This window comes from Lynx rufus, unplaced genomic scaffold (assembly GCF_022079265.1).
Source record: "Lynx rufus isolate CCGP_SWC_20201006 ecotype Redwood Valley unplaced genomic scaffold, mLynRuf1.p SCAF_48, whole genome shotgun sequence".
Classification (NCBI taxonomy): Eukaryota; Metazoa; Chordata; class Mammalia; order Carnivora; family Felidae; genus Lynx; species Lynx rufus.
In genome coordinates this window covers 996296-1016893 of record NW_025814865.1, presented here as the reverse complement: position 1 = coordinate 1016893, position 20598 = coordinate 996296, and positions in this window count along the sequence as shown.

Genomic DNA, 20598 nt, shown 5'->3' with positions numbered 1-20598 from the left:
TGGTATTTTAAAGTGAATTTTAACTACTGCGTTTGAATTCAGCTACTCCATTCACAGCACATGTCTTAACCTTCTTGTGCCTCTGATGTCTCAGAGGGGTAGTAATACAAAGCACTTCATTTGGTTGTTATGAGGAATAATTAAATTAAAATATGTGAAATAGATCAGTGTCTGTCCAACATGCCAAATACTCAATAAATGTTATTACTGTTATTTTTACCATTATCTTGTTTAACTGTCTTCCAAAGAAGAGGTACCAGTTCGCCAATTACATTTCTGAAATGCCTCTTTCCTCTTCCCTTATCTATAGTGTGCATTACCAATGTTTTTGTCCAATAGAAGAGTAGTAGTATTTCATTTTTATTTGCAATTGCTTTCTAAAACTGTGGTTGTACGTCCTTACAGTTTTGAAAAGTCATTTATGCTTGTTTTCTGGTAAACTTCCTTTTTCTTTCCTCTATTCCTTCTATTGGATTCTTGTTTTTTTTACAGTGTGGCTTAAAAAAAAAGCAATACAAGCATTATGGGAATTTGTCTTCTGTGTTTCTATTGGTGGTGCAAATATTTCCACTAATTTTCATTTGCCTTTATTTTATTTTTTTTATTTTTTTAATTTAATGTTTTTTTATTTTGTAATAGGGAGAGAAAGAGTGCGAGCAGGGAAGGAGAAGAGAGAGAGGGAGACACAGAATCTGAAACAGACTCCAGACTCTGAGCTGTCAGCAAAGAGCTAGATGCAGGGCTCAAACCCACAAACCATGAGATCGTGACCTCAGTCGAATTTGGACGCTTAACCTACCAAGCCACCCAGGCACCTCACTTTATTTTTTCTTTTCCTTTTTTTTTTTTGTGGCTTTATTTTTTCTTTACAAAATTAAAAAATATATGTTCAATATAATAAAAATGATCCTTCTCTACTATCGTTACATCTGAGCTTCATGTCCACCCCTATTTTAGAATGATCATTGTCATTCTGGATTATAAGAATAATTCCCCCATGTTTTCTCCTAGGACTTCATAGATTGACTTACATTAAAAAATATCTTCTCCATTTGTAATAAAACTGGGGGAGGCAGTGAGATAAGATTTAAAGTGATTCTGCAGATGACTGTGTTGGAGCGTTGGCAAAAATGAATGCTTTGACACATAAATCTTACCTAAGAAAGTTATAGTTTCCTTTGATCCACATAAAAGATACTTCTTAAACAATGCATGTGGGAAATGATGCTCCTTGCAGGTATGGGGTAAGCTTGCCTCCTGGGCTTTTTTCTTTTTCTTTTTTTTTTTTTTTTTACTCTTAGGGGGAAACGCATAGGTTGTTTATAATGGAATTTTGTATTTCCAGATTAAGGTGCTGCCAGGTACAGCATAACTAATTTACCAGTGTATAAGACTGCCTCTCACACATCGCTTCCTGGTGGTAGGCAAAATGTCTTTCTCTGCAACCAGGGCCATACTGCCACTTGTTCACAGGTTAAGTAATGATGCGAAGACATTTTTATGCCTATGCTAACAATGACCCACCTGTGGACAAGTGCAGGCAGATACTACCTACCTTTTAAGGCCAAGGAGGGATTGAGCCCACGGCCTTCCACTGGGCTCCACCATTGTTTCTGCTCTCTCTGGTGTTTGTCAGTTGTTATCATCACGTTTGAGAACACGCGCTCTAGAGTAAAACTATCTGACTACGTACTTCCATCTTGAGCTATAGGGAAACAAATAAAGTCCCCTTACCTTTTTTGTTCTTTGCTTTCTCTTTTGTGAAACGGGCATTATCACAGTGTGGAAATTCAATAATTAAATAAGTAAATACGTAAGTGCTTAAACTTTCTTAGCAACAAACGCTCAGTAAATATTAAGAAGGCTTTTCCCAATAGAGAATAGAAAAATAACTTTCTTGTTTTCTCCTAGGATTTTATAGATGCATTTTTATAAGGAAACATATAACATTGGTAACAATATGATAGCATATAATAATATGACATAATGCAAATTAAGACATTTATAAGAAAAGTATTGAAACTTCATGAATAGTATCATTGTTACTATTATTCGAACAATGCATTTGCTTTGAAAGGTTCACTTAGTTATATACTAAATTTGCATATGCTTTGAACCTACTTCTGGATTCTCTGTGACGATTCATTCATTCAGCTTAACCACATTTGCTTTATAACATAATTTATTATCTGGTAGAACTCGCCTAATTCATATGCTACCTTTTCAGAAATTTTTTTCTGGATCAGCTTGAATTTCGATATTTATACAAAAATCTTCGAACCAGCTGATCTGATTTAAAAAATCCAAAATTTATTGGGCTTGCAACAAATTTACATAGTAATTTAGAGATAGTTGGCATTCTTACAATAATAACTTTTCCTATTCCAACACAAGGAATGTCTATATTTAAGCTTTTTTTTTTTTAAATATCTCTCAGATGAGTTTAAAGTATTCTGATAGGCTTATTTATATACTTCTTTCATGTTTCTTGTTAAGTTCCCTCCTTCCTTCTTTCCTTCCTTCCTTCCTCCCTCCCTCCCTCCCTCCCTCCCTCCCTCCCTCCCTCCCTCCCTCCCTTCCTTCCTTTCTTCCTTTCCTCCACCGTCTTCTACTTTTACTTCTGTTATGGCAAATGGCGCCAGTTCTCTGACTATATTTCTAATTATTTCTTGTTTGTATGGGAGAATGCTAAATTGTTACCTTGTGAGCCTGGATCATGTAATTTCATCAGGAAGACTCATGAAAAATCTGATCTCCCTTCCTTCATCGCAGTTATGTATAATTGACATTTGTTGGAAGGAGATAAACAGAGTCAAGAGAATTTCAGTCTTAGAAGAGAAGCCCCTGAGGTGAGAGTAGCCTGAGAGAGCAATTGGAGAGGGAACAAATGTGAGCCAGAAAGGAGCTCACTGAACAATGCGATTGGGATAACACCCAAAAAGTCGGTTGATTAGGAAGAGCACCAAAAAGTAATTGTCAGATATGATCAAAGCTGTACAAGGGCAACTTGAAAGTGTTAGATGTTTTCCTTAAATACAAAAACTTTTGTATTTAACCAAGAAATTAAAAAGTTAACCAAGATAAAGTCAGTAACACTAAAACTTTTTTTCTTGTAAACAGAAAATTCAAGGAAACCAAATTATGAAAGTAAAACATGGGAACATTATAGAGCTTTTGCTTATTAAAAAATCCTATGTACATATGCCAATAAAACAGACAATGAATGTTTTGGAGACAATGTAAATGACTACAACTGGTTTAAGAAAAAGCAGCAAGAGAATGAAAGCGATGCAAGTCATTTCTTTGAAAAACTAGCATAACCCCGTAACTCTAACACTGGAGCAAATGAGTAAGACCTGGGGACCAGCTAGCCTGGCTGAGATGTTTCTTGCCAACACTTACTTAGTTCTTACTCATACCAGGTGAGCTTCTGAACATTTCACAAGTAATTCATGTCATTCTCCTTAGGGCCCTATGAGGGAGGGGTTACTATTCACCTCCTTTTACACAGCAGCAAATTGAAGAAGTTCAGAGGTGAAGGAACTTGTCTGCTCCCAGGGTCAACACAGGTGGCATGAGATGGAACTGAGAGGTGGCATGAAATAGTGTCCTCTAGTGGCAACTCACCCAAGTTTACATCCTGTCTCACCAGTACTAGGGGTATGATCATCGGCACAGATCTTTTTAATGCTTTTGTGCTTTAGTTCTCATATATGTAAGACCAAGAGATGAATATAATGATCATATAAAGAGTTTAGAACAATATCTGAAACATAGCAAACACCCCTTATATAGAATCCTATTATTACTGCTATTATTATTATTAGTAAAACAGGACAGGACAGAGAATACCTAAAAAGATATAATAACACATATGCAAACAAATGCATTTCCTGATACCTAAAATATCAGAAAATCCAGTAATTTAATTAGGTGCTCTAAAGTGTTTTTTTTTCTTTTTCTTATAAATTGAATTTAGTTTTAAATATTTTATGGTTTTTAAACAATATCTTATTTATTTCTGAGAGAATGCAAGCAGGGTCAGAGAGAGAGGAATAGCATATCTGAAGTGGGCGTGATGCCTACAGCACTGAGCCCAATGTAGGGCTTGAACCCACGAATTGCGAGATCATGACCTGAGCCAAAGTTGGATGGCCAACCAACTGAGCCACCAGGATGCCCCTATTTTTTTTCACATATAGTGTTATATTAGTTTCAGATGTACAATATACTGATTCAGCAATTCCTTACAATACCCAGTACTCATGGCAACAAGTGCACTCCTTAATCCCCATCACATATTTCACCCACTACATCTGCACCACCACCCCCCCCCCACTGGTAACCAGCATGTTGTTATCTATAATTAAGTGTATGTTTCTTGATTTGTCTATTACTCTTTTTTCCCAACATTTGATCATTTGTTTAGTTTCTTAAATTTCACATATGAATGAAGTCATATGGTATCTGTCTGTCTCTGACTGACTTATTTTGCCTAGCATTATATTCTCTAGCTCCATTCATGTTGTTGCAGATGGCAAGATTTCATTATTTTACGTGGCTGAGTACTATTCCCCTGTGTGTGGGTATTATACATAATATACCACATCATATAATTATGTGTGTATAATACATTATAATACCACATCATATATACAGACTAAATCTTTATCCATTCATCATTTGATGGACACGTGGCTGTTCCATAATGCTGCCAAAATTATCAGGGTTCTTGTATCTCTTTGAATGATCGTTTCTGTATTCTTTGGGTAAATACACAGTAGTGTGATTGCTGCAGTTGTAGTTTTCACGTTCTGTGGAACCCACTATGTTTTCCACAGTGACTGCACCAGTTTGCATTCCTATCAACAGTGCAAAAGTTCTTTTTCCATATCCTCATCAACACCTCTTGTCCATTGTGTTGCTGATTTTAGCTATTCCAAAGAGTGTGTGGTGGTATCTCATTGTCCTTTTGACTTGCAATTTCCTGATGGTAATGATGATAAACATCTTTTCACGTGTCTGTTGGCCCTCTGGATGTCTTCATGGAGGAGTGTCTGTTAAGGTCTTCCGCCCATTTTTTGATTGGATAATTTCGTTTTTCAGTATTGAGTTTTGTAAGTTCTTTATATAGTGGATACTAATCCATTACTGGATATGTCATTTGCAAATATCTTCTCCCATTCTGTAGGTTGCCCTTCATTTTTGTGGAGTTTTTCCTTAGCTGTGCAGAAGCTTTTTATTTGGATGCAATCCCTATAGTTTATTTCTGCTTTTGTTTCCCTTGTCTCAGGAGATATACCTAGAAAACGTTTCTTTGGCTAATGTCAAAACATTACTGCCTGTGTTCTCTTCTAGGATTTTTATGGTTTCAGGTTCAGCATTTATATCTCGAATCCATTTTGGATTTATTTTCATGTGTTTTGTAAGAAAGTGGTCCAGTTTCATTCTTTTCCATATTTCTCTCCAGTTTTCCAACACCGTTTGCTGAAGACAATACCTTTTTCCCATTTTATATGCTTTCTTGCTCTGTCAAAGATTAATAGACCAGATACTTGTGGGTTGATTTCTAGGTATTCTATTCTGTTCCATTGGTCTACGTTCCAATTTGTGCCAGTACCATGCAGTTTTGATAACTACAGCTTTGTAGTATAACTTGATATCTGGAGTTTGTGATGCCTCCAGTGTTTCTTTGTTTGTCTGTCTGTCTGTCTGTCTGTTTGTTTGTTTGTTTGTTTGTTTGTTTAAGATTGCTTGGCTCTTCAGCTTCTTTGGTGGTCCCATATAAAGTTTAGGGCTGTTTGTTCTAGTTCTGTGAGAAATGCCGTTGGTGTTTTCATCGGGGTACATTAAATATGTAGATCGCTTTGGTAACATAGACATTTTAACATTATTTGCCCTTTCAATCCATGAGCATGGAATTATCCATTTCTTTGTGTTGACTTCAGTTTCTTTCAACCTTATTTAATAGGTTTCAGAGTATAGGTTATTCACCTCTTTGTATAAGTTTCCCCCTAGATATCTTTTTTTTTTTGGTCCAATTATAAATGGGATTGTTTCCTTAATCTGTCTTTCTGTGTCTTCATTATTAGTGTATACAAATGCAACAGATTGCTGTATGTTGATTGTGCCCTATGACTTTACTGAATTCGTTCTTCAGTTCTCACAGTTTTGTCCGTGGGATCTTTCAGGTTTTCTACAGTAGAGTATCATGTCCTCTATAAATCGGAACATTTTTCTTCTTCTTTATTGATTCCATTGCCTTTTACTTCTTTTTAATGTCTAATTGCTGTGGCTAGGAGTTCTAGTACTGTGCTGAATAAAAAAGTGGTGGGAGTGGACATCCTTGTCTTGTTCCTAAGCTTATGGGAAAAGCTTTCAGGTTTTCCCCATTAAAAAAGATTTTAGCTATGAGTTTTTCTTTTTTTTTTTTTTTAAGTAAGGTTTTTTTTTTTTTTTTTCGTTTATTTATTTTTGTGACAGAGAGAGACAGAGCATGAACGGGGGAGGGGCAGAGAGAGAGGGAGACACAGAATCGGAAACAGGCTCCAGGCTCTGAGCCATCAGCCCAGAGCCTGATGGGGGCTCGAACTCACGGACCGCGAGATCGTGACCTGGCTGAAGTCGGACGCTTAACCGACTGCACCACCCAGGCGCCCCAGCTATGAGTTTTTCATAGATGGCCTTTATTATGTTGAGGTATTTTTCCTTTAAACCTAATTTGCGGAGGGTGTTTATCATGAATGGATGTTGTACTTCTTCAAATGCTTTTCCTGCATCTGTTGAAATGATAATGTGGCTCTTCTCCTTTATCTCATTGGTGTACTGTACCATGTTAATTGATTTGTGAATATTGGACTATACTTGCAAACTAGGAATAAATCTACCTCAATTGTGGTGAATACTTTTTTTTTATAATGTATTATTAGAGTCAGTATGCAAGTATTTTCTTGAGGATATTTGCATCTATGTTCATTAAACATATGGGCTTGTACTTCTTTTTCTTAGTGGATTAGTTTTCTGAGTTTGATATCAAGTTAATGCTGGCCTCATAGAATGAAGTTGAAGTTTATAGTAGATTTAATCTGGTCCTGGACTTTTGTTTCTTCAGAGCTTTTGGATTACTAATTCACGATTGAGATTCTATCTCACCGTCTCTGTGCCCCTCCTCTGTACTCTACCTCTCTCTCTCTCTCTCTCTCTCTCTCTCTCTCTCTCTCTCTCTCTCTCTCTCTCTCGCTGTCTCTTTCTCTCTCTCTCTTTCAAAATAAATAAATTTTAAAAAGAAAAGTTGAGACATTTTAAAATCAAATAAAATATCAGCAATTTGGGCAATATTGTCGGATGGAATGAATTTGAGAAGCTTTTAAATATTGACTTCAAACTTGTCATCCCAATTTTCAATAAATAAAAACTTAAGAGGTGTAGCAAGATTGAAAATCAAATCATATTTTGAAGGAGCTTTTCAAAAATCATACATTAAAGCATAAAAAATTTGAGAATGAATGTTGAAAATAAAATCGTGAACAAAACAAAATACCTAATTTTTTGATCAACCAATTTGATCACACACTCACACCCACAAGACTCCTGAAGGAGTCCTAGTACTGATGCCCTTGTGTGACCTTTGTTGTTTCTGAAATGACCTCAGGTTACAAATGGGTGGCCCAGATTGCAAGCCAACAGAGGGGAGGGTCGCGGGGAGGTGGGGCTCTTAAAGGCCACGGACACGCCATCCTCTCCCGTGTGCCCTCTGCCCTCTCATCGTCAGCCGTGATGAGTCGGGTGCTGCTCTTCCTCTGGGTCCACAGGCTTAAGCCGTGTGTCCAACACGCCATGTGAGACTTGTGAGAAGACTCCCAAGGGCAAACACCAGCAGGCGCTCAGAGAGGTCGCCTCGTCCCAGGCAGCCTGCGTTCCTTGGCCCGAGTGCCTGGACAAAGGCTGCCTCGGCCACACAGGGAACGATGGACTTGTGCAGCCTTAGCATTCTGTGCAGAGGTCCCGGGCAGGCCTGGAGCTTAGAAAGGACTGGGACGAGCCTCACCTGGGAAGAGGTGAGTGCTGCGGTACTCCTTACAGAGCAGATGGCTGCTTGCCAGAGATGTCTGTGCTAGGGATGGGGCAAAAGCTCCACCGTGCTAGCAGGGCAATAGACAGAGTTCAGCCCTGTCCATCGCAGGCTCTTCTCTATCCCCAAGTTACATGGCCCCCAGCACAGCGTGCCTGAGACTGACATCCCCACACTAATCTTCCCGTCTCCCAAGCTGCCCAAGCCCCCCAGGATCCCCACTGCACAGCTCTGCAGTACAAGAGCCTTCTCTGCAGTGGCTCTATTCCGGAGAAGGCGTTGGCAGTCCCAATGCATGGAGGCTTCTTGCCCCTACCAGTATGCAGACAACATGGTCAGCGGGGTGTCAGCACGCTGTGGAGTTGGGGATCTGTACGCCCAAGCCTTACCTCTTCCAGGGCGGAGGCTGTCGCACTCTCTAGAAGGGGAGGCAGGTCTTTCTCTTGCTGCTGTCTGCACACTGGCTGGAGAAGCACGTCTTCTCAGCTGCTTGATGTGTAAACGTCGGGGTACCCTGGAAAAGCTCCCTGTGCTGGCCCGTGTCTTTGGGTGTGAACATCCAAAGAAAGTATGGCCCATGATTCTGCAGTGGGAACACGGCCTCAGTGGTCACGGGGCCGGGCCCTTTGGGGCATCCTTCTGCACAAGCAGGCCGTTACTTGATAGGTCTTGCCCAGCAGGAACACTTTACGGGACAGGGGAACACAGGGTCCCCCACATGTTCATATCTGCCGCCAATACCTGCTGAGGGGCCAGGGTGACTTTTCCGCCCAGCCTGTCCCAAAGAGAAGGTACGGGCAAGGTGTGGGTGTGGAATGCACTCACGGCCCCCAGAGCCGAACCCTCAAGTGTGGACACTTGTGTCCAGGGACCGGGGTCAGAGGCCTGGGTGCTCTGTGTCCGACGGATTACAGCCCTCATGCCGCACACCCTGCAGCCCCGGGTGTCCTCCCGTCGCCGCAGCACTCCCTGGGGAGCCCCAGGGTCCAGGAGCTGCTAAACCCCCTGCACAACTCTATGTGCTGCCTAGCGGCCTCTTCCACCACAACACCAGCGTGTGTGGGCTCCAGAGTGCTGTCCCTCGACAGGGGACACCCTCGGCAATTCAGGAGCCTTCTGACTTCCATGTCTCTGAACCACACGTGTCTCTCATTGGCCTGTCGGGATCGTCCTGTTGTTCTCTGTGTCCAGGAAATGTCTTGCCTTGCCTGTGCTCCTCTGTCTCCCTGAGTGAGCCCTGGCGTGTCTGTGTCCTTCCCTGGCTTTGCCTGTGCCAATGCCTCTCTGGTGATGCCTCCTTTCCTGGCCCAAGTGGGCACAGCTGTACCCGTGTAACCGCCTTCGTCTCTGCACACCTGCGTGTTGTGTCAGCTGCGGCTCTGCTGGCCTGTCTTGTCTTTGGTGTATGCTTCTGCGCTTGAGTGGGTTTCCCTCTGAATTCAACCCCTTTCTTCCACTGACAGATCCAATTGCTGTCCTGCTGTCAGGGGGAGGGGCTTCTGCGTGGTCTCTGATATGTTCCCGGAGCCAGAAATCCTTCCGTGCCCGTAGGACCTTCGTCAGAGGATTGGCCATGCACTCACTGCCAGCCAGGTAATGTCCCCAAATGCAGCTGCCTTGCTGTGAGCATTAAGTCGCGCCTCTATTTTCCGTCCTTCTGTTTTCAAACCCTTTGGACCCTAGGGGCTCAAACGTCACTGGCTTGCACGTGGCAGGTGCAGGCGTGAAGTGTGAAAAGCGGTCTAGCAACGTTTTCCCACTTACTCTTTTGCCATGTGGCATGTTCCTGGCTGGGAGAGACTTCCCCCTGCCAGCGTGTGTCTCGTTTCCGTGTGCCTCCTGTGTGTTCTGGTCCCTCATTGGTCCCTTACTTCCTACCTGGGAGTCTGATTCATGTTTGCAGGAACCGTGCAGACACCTTTGACTGCAGGGTACTGAGCTCAGCTTAGTCCACCAGGACTAGTGCGTGACTGAGGTGCAAGCGCTCCGTCCAGCCACCTTCACCGGGACATTTCTCAGCAAATGGGGCTCTAGTCATCCTGCTGGGAAGGCTTGCTCCCCAGCTCGCCAGGCCCAGCGCCCCCTCCCCAGCCCAGGGTCAGCTGTCCCTCCAGGCTGCGCTGCGTCTGCCTGCATCCTCCAGGATTCCGCCTCGGGGTTGGGCCTCAGGGTCATCCCGCCTCCCGGCCCATCCAGAAGGCCGTCTGCAGCCACACTCCTTTCTGCCCCCACGGCACACTGCGGCCACCTGCTACAACTTTGCACCTGTGCTGTGTTGCGGCATTTTGTCTCCGGGCTGTTTGCTCTGGATTTTGAGCTCTGCCCTCCTCCAGGATTTTGTCTGTGGGTGTATCTCTAACAGTTACCACTTGTACGGCCGCGTTTGTCTGCTGGTGCGTTTAGGTCACGTGGCCTTCCACCTGCGTTAAAGCCCTGTCTTAAATCTCCTCCCACCCCTCCCGCCCCCGCCCCCACCCCCACCCCAAGAAGAGAATTTTCTGGTACGGATCTAGATGGAAAGCAGCCGTAGTGAAAGGACTTAGGAAAACGATTTTCAGAGTCAGTTTGTAAACAACCGTGGTCTTCCTGGTTTTATGTGCTGCCCTGAATCATGAGTAAATTCACTTGGCTCCCTTCCTAGTTGAGACTGTGTTTTTCCTTAGACAAATGCAGATGAGGCGGCTGGTTCCCTGTGGCACATGGTTGTGCTTTTATGCAAATGTGAAAGGCGGAGTAAGGAAAAGAGGGAAATGAGAGGAAATGCCACCGCTTCTCCATCTTTGCCATCCGGGAGAGAGGCAAATAGGCTCCTGGTGGAGACGACAGAGCGCTGCTGCCACCTGGTGGCGGGTTGTGGTATCTGCTCGCAAGCCGTTCTTTCTGAAACCCTTTGCTCTTTCAGAACGAGGTGAACGCCATCAAATGGGATCCTTCTGGAATGCTGCTAGCGTCCTGCTCTGATGACATGACATTAAAGGTATGGCTGTTGGGGCGCCTGGGTGGCGCAGTCGGTTAAGCGTCCGACTTCAGCCAGGTCACGATCACGCGGTCCGTGAGTTCGAGCCCCGCGTCGGGTTCTGGACTGATGGCTCAGAGCCTGGAGCCTGTTTCCGATTCTGTGTCTCCCTCTCTCTCTGCCCCTCCCCCATTCATGCTCTGTCTCTCTCTGTCCCAAAAATAAATAAACGTTGAAAAAAAAAAAAGGTACGGCTGTCTGCAAGGACGTGCTGCCTCCTCCCAGCCACAACCCGCGTACTCTGTGCGGAGCTTCCACTCACTGTTCCTCACACTTTTCCTGCCTCTGCACTTTGTCCCCATCGCTAACTAGATGTCACTGTCACCCACTTAACTCCCGTGTGTCCGTGTGTCCGTCACAGATCCTGCTGAGAGTCCTTCCCTTCCCCGTGGCGCCCTAGCCCTCTGTCTGCCCCTGTTCTGGGCACTGCGTGGCCGGCCACCTGCCGACCGGGCAGCGAGCTTCCCAGGAGCCAGACACGTGACTTAGGTTCACGGAATAGGTCATGTTGAACCATTCCTGGCTGCAGAGACGGCGGCTGCTCACATTGTTCCCGCTGTGTTCTCTAGATCAGGAGTATGAAGCAGGATACGTGTGTCCATGACCTTCAGGCCCACAGCAAAGAGATCTACACCATAAAGTGGAGTCCCACCGGGCCTGCCACCAGCAACCCAAATTCCAACATCATGCTAGCCAGGTAAAGGGCACACGGTCCACAGCCCAGGCACGGTTCCTGAAAGCAGCCTTGCTCGCTGTCTCAGCTCGCCACATGGCCAGTAAGAGTTTTTTGTATCCAAACAGAACAGGAAGTTTTGCTGAGGGGTGTTGCGAGTTTGCTCATGCCCTTCCAAAGGAAACGAGGTGGCTAGCCCACTTTGAATGCACCTCGAGACTCTCCGGTGACTTGTAACTGGAGGGTGAGGGTCATTTGAACCATGAGGTTGGTGGGAGGGGCTGGTCGTGGGGCCGGGCTTTGAGCCCTTGCTTTGGTGAAGGTTTTTGTGAAGACACAAAAAGGAAACGGAATTCAGTTGGGACACCGGAACCGACCCGACCATTTCTGTTGTGACACCAGCATCGGGTGGCGAGGAATGACCAGTCAGGCCACAGTTGGCCAGAGTGGTTATAAGTGATGCAGAGGTGGCCTCCCCAGAGCCACGTCACTTTAGGCCGCTGTCTGCGGAACTGGTTGGTCGCAATGCTCGTTGGACCCCTTTCAGGATGTAATGTTCTACTCTGGGTATTGTGTTTTAAAAAGAACATTCAGAAAACAAACCAAAAAGACTCTGAGACTGAGCCAGGAGACCTAGGGATCTGGGAGCCACAGTCCAAAGCCGCGTGGGTGTGTTTGCTTCACTGGGAAGGGATGAGACTTGGGCGGGATGTTTCGTTACCAAGAACAACCAGGGGCTGGCTCTCACACTTGCACAGATCGGATATGCGGGCACAGGTGACAGGTGTCGATCAGGAAGAACGCTCCATCTTTGCAACGGAGCGGGATGGGGTGTGGCGGCCTCGCTGAGCAGCAAGGACTCTTGTTGCCGTGAGTGCTCGACCACAGGCTGTCTCTTAGAAAGTACTGGAAGGCATTCCTACACCTGCTGAGAGACTGAAACCAGAAGAACGTGGAGACCATAATTGTCTTATTTCAAGCAATTCTCCTAAAATCCACTTAAATTACTATGAGAACACACTGAGAATCGGTTTTTGATAGCCCGAAAGGTACTCTTGTGTCACGAGCATAAATTATCCTTTCGGCGAACGGGTATAAAGGGAACATAGCAGTGCCTGAGTCCCTGGTGAGAGCACAGCAGATAACTGCTCTGTGATACGTGCTGTTCTTTTCAACTTGAAAATAAGTGCAATTCGAGCTCGAGACAGTGTGGTTGAATATTTGGATGTGATTGTATTTTAATTCCTGTTGGATTAAGAGTCTTAATCACTCAGGTTGCTCTTTTTCCAGACTGTTGGTATCATCTTAGTTGCTAACAATAGATGTTGGTTTTTGTTTTTTTTTTTAATGTTTTTATTTTTGAGACCAAGACAGAGCATGAACAGGGGAGGGGCAAGAGAGAGGGAGACACAGAATCCGAAGCAGGCTCCAGGCTCTGAGCTGTCAGCGCAGAGCCCGACGCGGGGCTCGAACTCACAGACTGTGAGATCATGACCTGAGCCAAAGTCAGAAGCTCAACTGATGAGCCACCCAGGCACCCCAATAGATGTTTTAAATTGCAGGAGTATTTATTTTTTAGCTTTTTTTTTTTTTAATTTTTTTTTCAACGTTTATTTATTTTTGGGACAGAGAGAGACAGAGCATGAACGGGGGAGGGGCAGAGAGAGAGGGAGACACAGAATCGGAAACAGGCTTCAGGCTCTGAGCCATCAGCTCAGAGCCCGACGTGGGGCTCAAACTCACGGACCGCGAGATCGTGACCTGGCTGAAGTCGGATGCTTAACCGACTGCACCACCCAGGCGCCCCATAATGTTTATTTTTTGAGAGAGAGACAGCGTGAGTGGGAGAGGGGCAGAGAGAGAGACACAGAATCCGAAGCAGGCCCCAGGCTCTGAGCTGTCAGCACAAAGCCTAACGTGGGACTCGAACTCACGAACCCAAGATCACGACCTGAGCCGAAGTTGGGGGCTTAACCGACTGAGCCACCCAGGCACCCCAAACTGTAGGGAGCATTTTAGAAATCGAGTAAATGTTATACAAGAGCATATATCATTCATCTCCGTAGAACATGCAGAAAGCAATGAATGTGGATGTCACCTTGTTTCCTTAATGACAGCCCCGGAAGAAAAGATTCGTTTTCTAACTATGGGCTTTTTTTCAATACGCCCAAGTCACATTTTAGAAAAGGCATATGCCCAGTTACTGTCTCTCGAAACCTCAGGGCCAGGAAGGACAAACAGCACGTGAGATCCGTTGAACGTCTTAGGGAAGTAGAGAGAAACCAGCGTGTTTCTCTGATGATGTTTTCTCTCCCGTCTTTCTAGCGCTTCGTTCGATTCTACGGTCCGACTGTGGGATGTGGAGCGAGGCGTCTGCGTCCACACGCTAACTAAGCATCAGGAGCCTGTCTACAGCGTAGCTTTTAGCCCTGACGGGAAATATTTGGCCAGTGGCTCCTTCGATAAGTGCGTGCATATCTGGAATACTCAGGTAATCCCCCGATTGCCGTAACCGAATCCTTTCCAGAAGTAATGCCCAAACAGCGTTTGTGGGGACCCAGGCCAGGAGCGGCGACTGGGAAGTCTGTGCTTAGGAACGAGCGGCCTCACACAGAGCCTGGAAGCAAACCCTGCCTTGCCCAGGCGGACCTCGGGCTCAGCACTGCGGGGCTGTGGGCCTTCCCCCCCCTGCCCCCTCATCAAGGGATCTCCCCATCTTCGACTTTCTCTAAGCCCCTGGCATGAAACCTTCCACCTGAAGATGACCTGCGGTCATCTCAGCAAAGTGTCGCCCAGCCCTTTCCAGAGATGCCACTGTCGGTCACAAGGGTTCGAGGGGGAGAGGCGTCCTTCCGTCCGAGCTTACCGGGCAGGGGTGCCAGGCCGGCCCTGACCTTCTGCGCTCCCCGCCAACACCAGTACCTTCTCCGTGCAGCAAACCAAGGGGCACAAAGGAGTGCGTTTGCTGTGCTCATGCCATTTAATGGTTTTTGACTGAAACGGTGTTTGGGTAGCAAAGGATAGGTCAATGATGGGTCGTCGTGTTATCAGAACTAAAAGAGAATGTTTGGCTCAGTGTAGCCACTGTAAGTACGTGCAGCCATAACTGAGGGTAAATAGCATTCTGAATATAGAGAGTAGAAAGACAGGAACTGGTATAGTACAGAAGATTTTTTAAGTGATTTTTGAAAGAGGCGGAGAGAGAGGGAAACCGAGAATCCGAAGCGGGCTTCGCGTTGTCAGCACAGAGCCCAAGGTGAGGCTCGAACTCCCGAGCCCTGCGATCGTGACCTGAGCCACAATCGGGAGTCAGACACTTACCTGAGCCACCAGGCACCCCCAGTACAGAGTATTGTATCGGGCAGTCAGCTCTCGGCTCTCCTGACGGAAGACAAATGCTGTTACGGTAGGTGTTGAAAACAGCCCGTGACCCGTTTTGTTGGATCTCAGGGTGGATTATGTGCCCCGCTTCTGTGCTTTTAATCTGACCCACCTTCTTGATCCCCTTTGGCTGGGTTGATCCCCTTTGGCTGGATTTGCATTCTCCAGCCCATGGCCTCTTGTGGCAGGGAAAGGGGGTAGTGAGCCAAGTTCACTGGCATGGGGGTGTGGGTGTCCGCGGAGACTTCAGGCTCCCCGGGGAGTGCCATACGTAAACCAGTTCTCTCACAGAAGGAGAGGCGATGGTGGGCCCTGCGTGCAGGCAGCCTGACACCAAGGCGAGTTGCGCGGCCCCAGACAGGCCTCCCAGAAACCCCCCAGCCCCACGCCAGGAACAACGTGACAGAGGCTTTCGGTGAAACACTAGAAATCGTGATGGGCGGGTCTGCAACATGACCTCATTCATTAAGTGCTGCCTGCTGTCAAAAAGTCGTCAAACCCTGACACCCCCGTTTTAGAAATCACAAAACTCAGAGACATTTTATTTGCTTTTTTTTTTTAACATTTTTATGTATTTTTGAGAGATAGCGAGCGGGGGAGGGGCAGAGAGGGAGACACAGAATCGGAAGCACGGTCCAGGCTCCAAGCTGTCGGCACAGAGCCCGACGCGGGGCTCGAACTCACTACCGTGAGATCATGACCTGAGCCGAAGTCAGATACTTAACCAATGAGCCATCCAGGCACCCCTTATTTATGTTTTTAAAGACTTTAAGTAAACTCTCCACCCAATGTGGGGCTCGAACTTACAACCCCATCCACGATCAAGAGTCGCAAGCTCAACCAGGCCAGCCAGGTGCCCCCTCTTTGAGACGTTTTATTTGTTGTGTTATTATTTTGTTAACGTTTGTTTATTTGTGAGACAGAGAAGGGGAGAGAGAATCCCAAGCAGGCTCTGCACCGTCCATGTGGAACCTGACCCGGGGCTCAAAGCCATGAACCATGAGATCATGACCTGAGCCAAAGCCAAGAGTCTGACACTTGACAGACAGAGCCACCCTGGCACCCCTCTTTGAGACATTTTAAAGCTCACTTTAATCCTCAGAGAGGGTACTGTGTGAATGTAAAAAAAAAACGTACGTGACGTTGTTGGCTTGCTCCTTCCCCTGTTCCCATCTCGTAGGAAGTCTGAGAGGCCTGTGTCTACAGCCGCTGGAGACCTTATTGCAAGTCGTTTTCATTTCTAGGTGTCAAAAATACCTGAGATAATGTATCTGTGATGACATTTCAGGATAACGTCCACAGGAGTGCCCATTGCACCACATCCATGTTTTGTTTCGTGTGTAATGCTTTGAGAGCATGAGATTGAGGTGGGTGCGTGAGTTAGGGAGAGGCAAAGGGTGAGAGAGAGAGAACATCTCAAGCAGGCTCCCTGCCTAGCACAGAGCCGCATCTCACGACCTCGAGATCATGACTTGAGCCAAAACCAGGAGTCGGACGCTTAACCGACAGCCACCCAGGCGCCCCGGCTACCGCGTCCGTGTTTCGAGTGTCCTTTTGCGTCGTAAGTGATGACTGCTTTGCTTTGCAGAGTGGAAGTCTTGTCCACAGCTACCGAGGCACTGGCGGCATCTTCGAGGTGTGCTGGAATGCCCGAGGGGACAAAGTGGGTGCCAGCGTGTCCGATGGCTCTGTAAGCAGCACCTGTGGTTTGCCGGGGAGGGGCGGGGAGGGGCGGGGCGGGGCACAAAGACGAAATGTCGGGCAGCGGATACCCGAGTGCAGCTGCAGGGGGTGTGACGGGCCCTGGTCTCTGACTGCTTTGCACGCAGGCGCTGAACAGACGTGCTTCTGGTGAAGGAAACTTCTGGGCTGACCCCCTGGGTTGGCACCATCTGTGAATGGCCACCTCTTCCTCCCTTCCAGGTTGTCATTCTAGCCAGCATTTTCTTAGGGATATTCTGCCCCGTGAGGATGCCACAGGGGTGATCCTGCCCTGTCACAATGTCAGGAGGCACTCTGGGCTGTCACTACTTTGACAGGGGCGCTACTGGCATCTGGTGCGTGGAGGGCAGGGAGGCCGCCAGTCCTCCCACAATGCGCAGAATGGCCCCCGGAGCGGGGAAGGATCTGGCTATGGGTGTCACTGGTGCCGAGGCTGAGAAACTTGCTCCTAGCTTAGTTCCATGTTTGTGACCCTGACCTCTTGTGATAAAGGCATGACCTCCTGGTCTTATTCTGCTCCCGTGAGATGTCTAGCCTCTTGGTTCGTTCCCGCACTTGGGTTTGCCATGAGCCCCAAGGCGGGGGGCAGCAGTGGGGCTGGCTCGGTGACTGTCAGCGAGGGCCGCAAATGTTCCTATCGTCTGCGTGCTCGGGCTGGAGTCGTCCTCTCCATCACGTAGCCCGCCCCTCCCCCACTGGTTCCTGGCATTGTCCTTGACCTGGAGCTTCCACGTAGTGCTGTTTGCTTGGTGTTGCTGGGTCCATGCTCACACACTAGCCTTTTATTAAAGCTGCCAATAAAACTTTATTTACAGAACATGGGTGGCGGGCTGGAGTTGGTCCAGGGGCTCAAAAGGCATCTTGCTGTCATCTGTGAAGATAAGAGGCACCTTCTGTTTCCTTCCAGGTGTGTGTTTTAGATCTCCGAAAGTAAACAGAAACTATTCTAGAAGAGAATTCTAACGGACCAGCAGTGAATGTGTGAAGCAGCAATGCTCAGACACCGTTCTTTCCGCTCCAAAACTGTACGAACTTGACTTGCATTAGCGTGTACTTGGAAATCAGTTCATCCTGGCCACAGGAGTCTCTACTTTCTCGTAATCTTCATCAAGAAGTTTAAACCAGAAACATACACAGTCATATCAAAGGGGGAAGGAATGGTTTCCACCCAGAACATTCAGCCTGGGAAGCATGGAGCCACCGGCTAGGCGGGGCACGGTTTGCTTTCCATCCAGAACAGGCTCTGATAGTTGAGAGGAGAAAAGACGAAGAGGAGAAAAAAGAAAAAAAGCTGTGCCAAAAAAAAAAAAAAAAGAAAAGAAAAAAGAAAAATGCTGTGATAAAACCAAAAGTGGGGGAGGGGACTCTCCTCCATGTGGTGGGTTCGTTTTTTCCCCCTAACAATTTGGACACTGCACTTGCTCTCACAAAGGATGTTCAAAGACCAGTTTGTACTGATGAAATGCACAACTTTGTAATCCCAACACTTTCTATTTTCTAGAATCTTCTTTGTCCGGTGGTTTTTCTATTGGCTGGAATCCTGTTGTCCGGGGGCCTTTGGTCTGAGATGGAAACTGGTTTTGGTTTGTTGCTTCCTTCCCACTGTGTGCCCCCTCCACCTCTCCTTCGTGCGTGTGGTGTTGGTTTGACTACACCTTCCGTAGACGCAGCCTCGTGGACACCATGCCGGAATCTCTGACGGTCGGCTTTCCCGTCCCTTCGTCTTCCCCTCCGCCCTTCCTCCCTCTCCCTCACCGCCCCTCGCTCACTCGCTGTCCCTTTCTCATAGTTGCTTTGGATCTTCGGTCTCAAGGGCACTTTCTTTTTTTTTTTTAATTTTTTTTTCAACGTTTATTTTATTTTTTGGGGGACAGAGAGAGACAGAGCATGAACGGGGGAGGGGCAGAGAGAGAGGGAGACACAGAATCGGAAACAGGCTCCAGGCTCCGAGCCATCAGCCCAGAGCCTGATGTGGGGCTCGAACTCACGGACCGCGAGATCGTGACCTGGCTGAAGTCGGACGCTTAACCGACTGCGCCACCCAGGCGCCCCTCAAGGGCACTTTCGATGCATAATAAGTGCTTTATGTAAGAAGGCAGGGCACGGGGACTTTTTACAGGAGAAAAAAAAGTACTTATAAGAGAAAGAGCCCGGAGTATTTTTGGAAAAAAAAATATTTTTATGTTAAAACAATTTTAAAATCCTAAAATGGCCATCAGACACAGAGAGCTTTGTGTGATTCATATTTTAAGCAAATCTTAGGAGGACACAGGCAGGGTCTGAGGTGACCTTTCCGTTCCCTGCAGCATCATGAAAGGCAGTTAGGAATCTGGGTGGAAAAGTCTGGGTGGGTCCTGGGGGTCGGCGGGGGGATGCTTCTGCAGGGAGAGACGCAAATCCCGGCACTTTTTGGTTCAAAGAAGAGTGTCGCATCGTTTCGGGGGTGTTCACCCTCGTAGCCGGCACGAGAGGAGTCAAGAACAGAGCCCTCTGACCCCAGGAAGCATTTCCCAAACCAAATGGAATTGAAGAAGCCATCCACACTGACAGCCGGGCTCCCTGTCACCTGTTAGCGACCTCTCGTTCACGGCGCTCTGAGTACCCACGGTCGCTTCACCGAGAGTGTTTGACCGGTCCTTGCACAGCTCACCTAAAAGCCTCCGGGATCTCACCCGGTGTGATAGTGACAGAAACGAACGGGAAAGGGAGACTCTCAGTCCTGAAGGTGAATTACGTAGGTAGAACATCACTAATAATTTCTGCCGTCTTCATCATTTCTTTCTCTCACAAGAGACCAGGAGAAAGATTTTTTTTTTTAAATAATGAATCTTTTTACTGTTTTTAAAAAATTAAACATGGCTTTGTGTTCCTAGAGGAGTTTCCTTTCATTGGATCAGGTGCCCTTTGTACTCTCGTCCTAAGCCGACACTGACCTGTTTTTTACATTAGCATCAGGGAAGGAGAGAAAGATTGGGACTCTTCTCTCCTCTGTTTCCCAGTGGGCATACGAAGGGGCGAGGAAGCTGGTCAGGCCCGGGGGCAGGGGTGCCGGTCGGGGGCAGGCTTTGGCTGGGTGCGCATCCCAGCAGTGAGACAGGGTGTCGTTTGGAGGGTGGCGTCCGTCCGTGAAGCCAAAATCCAGCCGGCAGGACAGCGGCCTCCCGCCGAACGTGGAATGTGCGGGGACCGGCGGCAACAGCCAGGGTGTGTTCTTCCTTCTAGAGCGTTCATTGCCCTCCGCTTGGATACCCGAGTTATGCAAGCCCCGTCTGTAGAAGACCAAAAAGGGCTCTGTGTACAAGCTGGGTATTTGATTCAGGCTGCGTTCCCTAAGTGTTTAGCCCGGAAGGTCCGAGTTCTGTGGCGTCACATTCCCGTTTTTGAAGGTCGCAGACGACCACCGCCTGCCCTAAGAAGTCATTAGGTTTGGGACGCTGTTTGCTGGGGATCCAGACCAACACCGTCTTGACCCCTACCCCAAGTAAAAATGTCACCTCTGCAGAGAAGTTGTTGAGGGCTGGGCCACGGTCAGCATGTGGCTCGTGTCTTACAAGCCAGTCGACGTCGGGCGGTCATGGTGGGATGTCCTGTCGGGTTCACTGGATAAGCTTCCCGTGGACGTCAGTGGCCGGGGTCCTGTGGAGCTGTGGGCTTTAGCCTCGTGATTCATAAGTCTGAATCACGTGGGAATGATCAGCTGGGAGCCACGGGCTGCAAGGCACAGAATGGAGCTGG